This window comes from Pyrgilauda ruficollis, unplaced genomic scaffold, assembly GCF_017590135.1.
Source record: "Pyrgilauda ruficollis isolate IOZ18807 unplaced genomic scaffold, ASM1759013v1 scaffold73, whole genome shotgun sequence".
In the NCBI taxonomy this organism is placed as follows: Eukaryota; Metazoa; Chordata; class Aves; order Passeriformes; family Passeridae; genus Pyrgilauda; species Pyrgilauda ruficollis.
In genome coordinates, this window is record NW_024529155.1 from 2,045,525 (window position 1) to 2,054,284 (window position 8,760).

At 42.2% G+C, this 8,760-nt stretch overlaps 1 protein-coding gene across 6 annotated transcripts in view; it reads right to left on the reverse strand.

Annotated features, from left to right (window-relative positions):
* CCDC91 (coiled-coil domain containing 91) overlaps positions 1 to 5,495 on the reverse strand; it is a 115,288-nt gene extending 109,793 nt beyond the window's left edge. For 5 of the 6 annotated variants that reach the window (XR_005956725.1, XR_005956724.1, XM_041485965.1 and 2 more), the window contains exon 1: positions 5,406 to 5,495. The gene's annotated coding sequence lies outside the window, so the exon portion shown is untranslated. The other variant, XM_041485967.1, reaches the window with a different exon arrangement.
* Between the last annotated feature and the right edge of the window lie 3,265 nt (positions 5,496 to 8,760).

Genomic DNA, 8,760 nt, shown 5'->3' on the forward strand with positions numbered 1-8,760 from the left:
CAGACATACAACAATTATCAGGCTGGTCCAACAGCCTGAGCCCTCACCAAAAGTCAGAGCACATTAGGAAGGGCATTATCCAAGTGCCTCCAAGACATGGACACGCCCGGGGCACCGACCTGGACGCCTCTGCCCTGCCTAGCCACCCTCATGGAGGGCATCCCTCAGCCTCCCTCTCCAAATTGGACAAATCCAAAGTCCTTGGCTGCTCCTCACAGGACGTGCCTTCTATCATATCCGTACTGAAGTATGGAATTTCCACTCCATTTTCATACACACTTGTTGTCACTTGAAAGAGATGATTGCCATTTGTGAATTTTTCATCTTCTACTCAGACCAAAAGATGCAGTGCTTTGGTGTGGCTGTGCTGAGAGCTCTCATGAATGCCATGCCATGGTTCCTAGCCAGAGTACAATTCTCCAGTATGTACAAAAACGAAACCCAATCAGCCAGCACGCTCAAACACTGATAGCAATGTCCCTGTGAACTGCTTTTCTAGAAATACCACAGCACGTTAAATCCCTTTTTAAACCCTTTGTTGAAGGAAAAGCAACAGCTCTAGTAACAGATCCAAGGCTACAACCTTGAAATTACTAGTTTTCACACTGGAATAATTTGAGTTTGGATGATTTACACTTCAAAATGTGCTTGCACACCCTAAACCCTTCATTTCCAAAGATACCAAGTTTTAAATACTGTCAGCCCTTAGTGCCAGATTCCAACTGTATTCCTGTAAGCAACCTACCCCCCAGCAGATATTGCTGTGATTGATCTGCTACAGCCTTATCATCCAGACGAAAGATGAAGAGAAGCAAAAGTCTCCATTTGGAACCACCTCTGCTATCAGCATTTTAATTACTTTTTCTGAAAGGAAACAAACAACCCCAACCATTACTGTTTCACAGTAAATCAATTTATGTATGCGCACAAAATTTTGTCATCTTTTCCAGGACTGCACTAAAATGAGAGGAATATTCCTGGAGTGTATGGAAGAATGGGTCTGAATGGGTCTGAACCTGACTTATGTTTCACTACAAGTGAAGACTTGCCTGGCTATTTAATATTTGAGTATTATGATGCCATATGTTATCGAAAAAAAGTTCAAATTTGGTTCTTTAATCAAAGAAAATTCTGAATAGGTGAAAACTCTACATTCTAAAACTTACCCCAGTTGTTCATGGGAGCCTTAAAAATCAGGATTTAGCCCTATGTCATTTTCACTGAGTGGAAGGTTTTTAAAGACCTCAGAGTTCTACAAACTGCCTGAGATTTTAGGTGTGGTTTTGGGGTTTTTTTGTTTTGTTTTGGTTTTGTTTTGGTTTGTTGTTTTTTTTTTTTTTCTTACTAAATTAGCACTATAGTTTAGACATACTTGATTTTCTTAAAACTGAAAATTAGAACTTTTGCGAATATAACACAAGACATATTTTTAAGCTAAATCCATTTCCAAATTCTTCTCTGAAAGACATTCAAATGAATGAATTTTTATCATTCCAATGACAAATACAAAAACCTGCTTTTCTCTTATGGGCATAATATAGGTATGATAACTATTTCTCTTTCTGAGGATCCAAAATATTATATTGTATATATATTATTGTATATATATTATATCCATTCCTCTAGCTGTGATTCAAAGGATGGGAATGTTTACTACACAGTGTCTGTAACAAGGTGATCACAGGAAATTTTAGCCTCATGAATGCCAACAAACTTAAGGCAGACACAGAAGTCACATAAATCTGATGGAAAACTGCAGAAAAACTCTATAAAAATTACATCCCTGAAAACCACTTGAGGAACATCCATTGCTACTTGTATGTGTAAGTAAAAAAACTTAATTCACTTTTTTCTTAATTCAGAAAGTCCTCTGTGATTACTTATAAAGAAATTTATGGGTACATAATTCTGTTTCTCCAACCACTCCCTAGAATGGAATTTACATTTTTAATGGTTTAATTGAAAGAGTGGACAGCATCCCCAGAATTCATTTCAGTCACACCTAAAATAAATCTGCCAACTGAACAATGAAAAGGAAAAAAAGCCTGCTATGTCAGAAAAGCAAAATTCTTCACATTGGTCAATCCCAACTTTTCAGGACAAAGTAATACAAATCCTACAAGAAAGTTTAGATAATATACTCCTACATTAAGAAATTTACAAGCCACTTAAATTTCATATGTAAAAATAGTACTGCTTCTGAAGACTAAGGTCTGGAGAGCAGATACCTTTGCTTAAAGGATGAAAAGTGATGAGGGAAGACTAGGGTTGCAAGAGACCTTATCAGAAAAGATAAATCCAACCTTCAAATTTAAGGTATTTATTTTTACTAACACCAGCAGGGGTTATTTCCACATAAATGTTAAGTCTTTAGAAGTATGAGGTAGAAAAAAGAAAAACAAGTCCTGCACTTTGAATTTCTGATGTATTCTTACATTCATAAATATCAAAGTAACAAAGTAGTGAAACGTAACAGATGTTAAAATACAGTGCCTGAAAGTCACCTTGAAAAACTTTTTAAGATGATCTGCCACTTACAGTGCACTTAAAGGCAGATTTAATCCACATGACTTAAAACTTAGTCTGTAGCATGAGACTTGGAGTGTACTGAGGGGAAAGCCCTACACAAAAAGCAAGCAAACAAACATACAAACAAAAAAACCCAGCTGTAGAAGTTCTGAATATCAAGACTGGTTTAACAAGAATTTTTCTCTTTCATTATTATAACCAAATTAGTTTTCCTTGAGCAGAAAGAACTTCCCTGTAAGGGCACTTGAGCATGAAGCACTGCACAGATGGACAGCAGCAGATTACAGCACACATGAGGATATCATGCCCTGCACACACAAACCACACCTTGAGCACCTGAATATGGGCAGGAAGGCACTGTGAACTTTACATTTAAGGACTCACAGAAAGTGTGTTTCCATCATACCACAAACCTTTTCCCACCTGGTGTTGCTTTCCTGGAAGCTGGGTTTTCAGTGCCATCCAGCAAAGCCCTCAGAGAGACACCACGCTTAGGTATCTGTCTCAGCAGTACCGTAAAGATTTGGGGAGTTATTGCCCTTAAGACTGCAATCCAATTGTTCCTCTGGAGCAGAAACATGCTTCATAGCATAACTGCATTTTGGCATCTCTAAATCCGTGTGGTTGTCATCAGCCTGACACCATAGAAGCAGCTAACAGTACCTAGACAGCAGATATGCTTCACCAAGCTCTGGCAGTAGCTGTGTCACTTGGAAAGAAATGTGAAGGAGCTGGCCCAACAGCCCATGGTTGTTTCCAAAGACATGCAGAAAACAGTCAAGAAGTTCCTAATCAATTGCAAAAGAACTAAAACTGCACTGAGAGTTCTAGTGAGGCATGGTCTGATCACTGTGTCTCCAAATCCTCCTGGAGGTTTCTGTGTGAACACAACAGAAGCAAATGTGTCATCTGGTATGCTCAGTTTTCAACCATTCCAGGTAGAATCAAGCTGGTAAGAAGTCTTAAACTTAATTATAACAACGGTCAGAGAAAGATCTGGATGAAAACAAATCCAAAGGCAACAGACCCTATTTTAATGCCAATTGTCTCAATCTGGTGTGCACATGACCCATCCACCCCCTCAGTAAAACACCATCTCAGCTTCAGTGTCCCAGACTAACAGCAGAAGGTGTTACTGGTGGAACAATTCACACAGACACATTGAGGCACAGGGCACATAAACTTATCTCCTGTATTTAATCGTCTTCCTTTCAAAATATGCTTAAGAATCTCTTTAAGAGGCTCTGAAAAAGGGCTCTGGCATTATCTAACCTTCATTGAGCTTCCAAGCATCACCTGTTTGAACGCTACTGTGATTTTCTTCTTTCAGATCCTACCAGCATGAGGACTACTGCACTCAACAGACAATGTCTGCCCTGCAGTCTGTGTTTGAGGATGGTCAGCAGTCTGCTTCCAGTATTAGGGAGTGAGAAACTGATAGCCCCTGAAGGAAAAACAAGGAAGTAATTACAACACTTGCATCAACATTTACTTTAGACAGTCAGGCCATGGATGTGGAGGCGCTCAGATCATGGTCATATATTAAAAAAATATATGTGGAAGAGCAAAATCTGAAGAACAGAAAGGCAAAGAGCCAGGAAGTGCTGAGAACAAAAACTATTAAGCAGGTCTACTGAAACAGGTGTTCAAGCACTGTGATAAACACTACCCAAAGTTCCACTAAAATGCTGCAGTAAGGTGGCAAAAGATGCGCTCACATTGTGCAACTGATAGGCAAAAAGAATTGCTAAGACAGGAAAGAAAAACTGCTCACGAAATAAACTAGAGTCCACTGAGAAGAACCACAGCTGCAGGCAGAGCTCATCATGACAATACCCCAGAGCAGAAGGGTAGGCTCGGGCACTGAGGTATCAAGAGGATACAATCAACCCTGTTACACAGATCAGAAGCCTCTAAACTCCTAAAATATTTAAAGACCATATTTACAGAAAGTGGTTTAGATGCCTGAAGATTCGGAGAGATTTTCAGGAATACTTCAACACCTAACTCCATTTACAGTAACAGATACTAGGTCCCCACACACCTCTGAAAAATCACGCAGGATATTTCCCAACTAAAAGATTCTGGACAATGTTTGAAAGCTTGGCCATGTACAGTTTGGCCTTGGAAGCAGAAGAGCAAAGAACTCATAGCCAGGATTTCCAAACCTCTGGGCTAGAGAACTACTCCAAGAATTCTCCCGTTGATAGGGACACCAATTTTCTGGTGCAGAGAAGGAAAGCGTAGGGAAGGAAGGCAAGCCCCTGCTGCTCCTCTGAACTAATTCTAAAGTATCCTTTGGTAGCGACCCTTATGCCCCATCATTAAGGGCATCACCAGCGCCACACACGGCGGTCAGTGCTGCGGCACAGCCGGCTCGGACAGGGCAGGCAGCTGAGGGGGCAGATGAAGGAAAGAGAAGGCAGGGGAAAGTAAGAAAAGGCAGGAGAGGGCAGGTGCTGGCAGGAGGAGACAGGTGAAGGCAAGTGGAAGCAGGTGGAGGCAGGAGGAAGCAGGTGAAACTGCAAGCAGCTGGAGGCAGGAGAATGGCAGCAGGTGGAGCCGGACCTTGAAGGGCCCGTCCCTGCGGCCACGCTCCGGCCGGGCTCTGCCGCCCGCTCGGCCAGCACGACTCCTGGCTGTGACCTAGGTGGGTAGGGCTGTGATCCAGGACTGGCAGGGCTGTGAGCCGGGGCTGGCAGGGCTCTGACCCAGCCGGGACCAGCGCCGCTCCTGCCGGCCTGCCCCGGCCCGTCCCCGCTCCCGCCGGCGCGGCCTCACCCGGATGTGGATCCGCCGCCCCCCCGCTCCCCGCGGCCGAGGTCACCTTGATGCCTCCGAGCTGAATTGTCTGTCCCCAGGCTGGGTTGTCTCACCTTGTGTAAACGCAACTGATGGCGTCAGATAACTTCTACAATACGAGTTGCTTAATGAAGGAAACAACCTTGTGTTTGTAGCATTGCGTAAGATTGCATCATCGGATAAATATGCATTAAGTAGGCGGAGAGCGTGGATTAGATAGGCGGGTCCATGTGAGTTTTGCTTTACAAAAGATTGCGAGTCATTACCACCTGAGCGCGGTTTGTGGAAAGCCTCACTGTGCGCCCTTTAGAGAATAAACAGAAATTATTCTGTAAACTTTCTAGACTGCTCTGTTTATGTTTAGGGAGCTCCTAAAGCCGGGAACAGCCCCCGCAGCGCCGGGCGCTGCTGCTCATCCCGGCCGGGCTCGGGGCCGCCCCCGCCGCTCATGATCCTGCCGAGCAGCTGCTGCAAGCACGGCTGGAATCACGGCTGGCACCACGGCTGGAAGCATGCTGGCTGGGATCACGGCTGGCATCACCCCCGGCCCTCGATGGAGCCTCTGCCCCTTGCCCTTTGGTTCCCGGTCCGTGTTTGCTCACCCAGCCCGGCCGTAGGCTCGGTGCGTGGCAGAGCAGCAGCGGTGTCTCTTCAGTGTCTTCCCAGAATCACAGGATTCTGAGGGTTGGAAGGGACCTCTGGAGATCATCCAGTCCAACCTCTCTGCCAGGACAGGGTCACGCAGAGCAGGTGACACAGAGGTGGGTTTGGAATGTCTCCAGAGTGGGAGTATCCGCACCCTCCCTGGGCAGCTGTTCCAGTGCTCTGCCCTCCTCAATGGGAAGAAGTTCTTCCTCATGTTAAAATGAAATTTCTCATGTTTGAGTTTATGGCCTTTGTTCCTCATACTGTCAGTGGGTACCACTGGAAAGAGTTTGGTCCTTTCTCTTGGCACTCCTTTGAGATATTTATCTGCATTAACAAGGTCCCCTCTCAGTCCTCTCTTCTCCAGAATAAACAGCCCCAGCTCCTGCAGTCTCTCCTCATCAGAGACCTGCTCCACACTCATCACCTTTGTGACCCTTCTCCTTGTCTTTCTTGTGCTGAGAAGCATGGAAATGAATCGGGAACTGGCAGGACAGTGACGATTGTGCCAGCCCTGGGCTGGGCAGGAGGAGATGAGCCTTTGTGCTGTTCTGTGAGAGGACATGGCATAATGAGGCCAAAGGAAGGGCAAGCTGCTGAGCTGTGAATGACACATTGTGATGAACTGGAGGAAAAAAACCTCCAGTAATTTCACTACTGAACTCTTTTGTGAACAGAACTGTGTCAGTTTCTAGTAGAAAGATACTTAATGAACAGTACATTAAAAGTCATAGAATGAAAAAGATGTAACATTGTGCCACTGCAGCAGTACCTTGCAGCAGTTTGCTGTTCCATACTACATGAAGAAACATAAGATCACAGAATTACAGATTGGTTTGGCTTGCAAGGACCTTAAAGCTCATCATCTTCCACCCCTGCCATAGGCAGGGACACCTTTCCACTACCCCAGACTGCTCCAAGCCCTGTCCAACCTGGCCTTGAACATTTCCAGGGATGAGGCAGCCGCAGCTTCTCCGGGCAACCTGTGCCAGGGCCTCACCAAAATATTATTAAAAATAAAGAGACATTATGGCGTAGGTTTTGTGTCCCGTTATACCTGACCGCAGTGTTCCTGAAGGTAGTTATAGGGCATGAATTTTTGGAAGGGTAAATAGCATGCAACTTTATCAGTCTTCTAAGATACACCATGAAAAAAAAAGCTTGTGCCTGTGTGCTGAACACTATAAAATTTGACAGTTTGATAGAAGTTTCTGAAACATTCATACTCAGCAGGCAAAAACAGCAATTAAGGTCTTGTTTTCTGCATTAGTTAATCTTCTACCACAGTGTTATCCCAGCTAAAGACCATTATATCAGTCATACGGTAGAATTTCTTCTTGGATGTAGAGGGGAAAAACATCTCCCTAAAAACACCTTCTCAATATTCTATATTAATGTTGGTACATTCACTAGGTTTTATAAAGTCTTAGTCAGTAGTTATTTGGTTGATTTCTATAATGCTAAAAGTGAATGTTTAGATTCTCAGGACTTCAGGAGGTTCTTTCCAGGGTGGTGTTCAAACCTGCTCTGAGGCTGGGAGTGCCTGCTCCTGTTTTGTCAATAAATTGAAGATTTTGCTTATTTTTACTTTCAAGATATTATTTTCTTTGTACAGATTAATGTAAATTTGGATTACTGAAGGCAGTAATCCACAAGTATGTTATGTTTATCATCAATGTGTTCTTGTATTGCATCTTTGTAGCATGTTTCTTTTCTGTTTTAGAATTTGATATATTGTTTTCTTGCAGGAAGAATAAGTGTATTCTGGGCAAAAAGCCAAGAAAAAGTAGCTCTTACCAAGCCAAATTAGATAATTACAATTTCACTCTGTCTTTAAAGCACAGCTGTGCCTTTTGGGTTGTGAAAATTAATATTTAGTACATATAACTTTACACTTTTCTTCTTATCTAAAGAAAAATGTCCCCTCAAAATGAAGACTTCTCTAATTAGCTTATTTTCTCCATTTTGAAATTTAGTAGAAGTAAATGTATTATTTGTTACTACTACTACTATTATTATTATTATTTCAATATTATTATTCCTGAATTTAGTTAATCTTTCTATGACCAATATCAGATTTTTCTTACTTTTTTTTTCCATGTCAGAATTTGGTAGATGAGAAAAATGAAAACACTTTTGTTTTGATTTTGCACTGAAGCAGCTGCATTAATTTTGTGTCTTCTATTCTTAATTTATATACCAGGAGCACAAAAAATAATTCAAATATTAAGGTTTTTTGTGTATGATTATATTTAGCTTGTCCAAAAATCCATTTCAACATCTCTTCCACACAATTTAGATCTTTGTAACACAGGCCTCTATCTCTGGTTGGGATTTTTTGTTTACTTGTTTATTGGGTTTTTTAAGGCTATAATTTTGGAAATATTGGGGTTTTCTTGTGGTCTGATGTGGTTTTGTTTTGATAATCGTCTTCCTATCTTCCCTACTGATTTGCCACACTGTAGTCATTGAAATAAACTGCTTTTGGTGAATCTAATTCAATTCTTACTTCATCTGGCCTGTCTCAGGGCATCCATAAGCTCACTTTGAAAATCTCCCTGGATAACGCCCCTTAAAATTTAGGAGTATTTCTTTTTGTAGCACACCCTGAGGAAATAGAGCCAAAATTTTATTACTGTCCTGCACTGCATTTCATTGAATACCCCAGTTTGGGCAGACTGTCAGTATAAATTGTTGGCATTTTTTTCCAAAGCAGTATTGATTTTCGACAGCCACTGTATTTTGGGAAACTGAAGAGCAAAGAAGCAAAAGGGAAACAAGAAA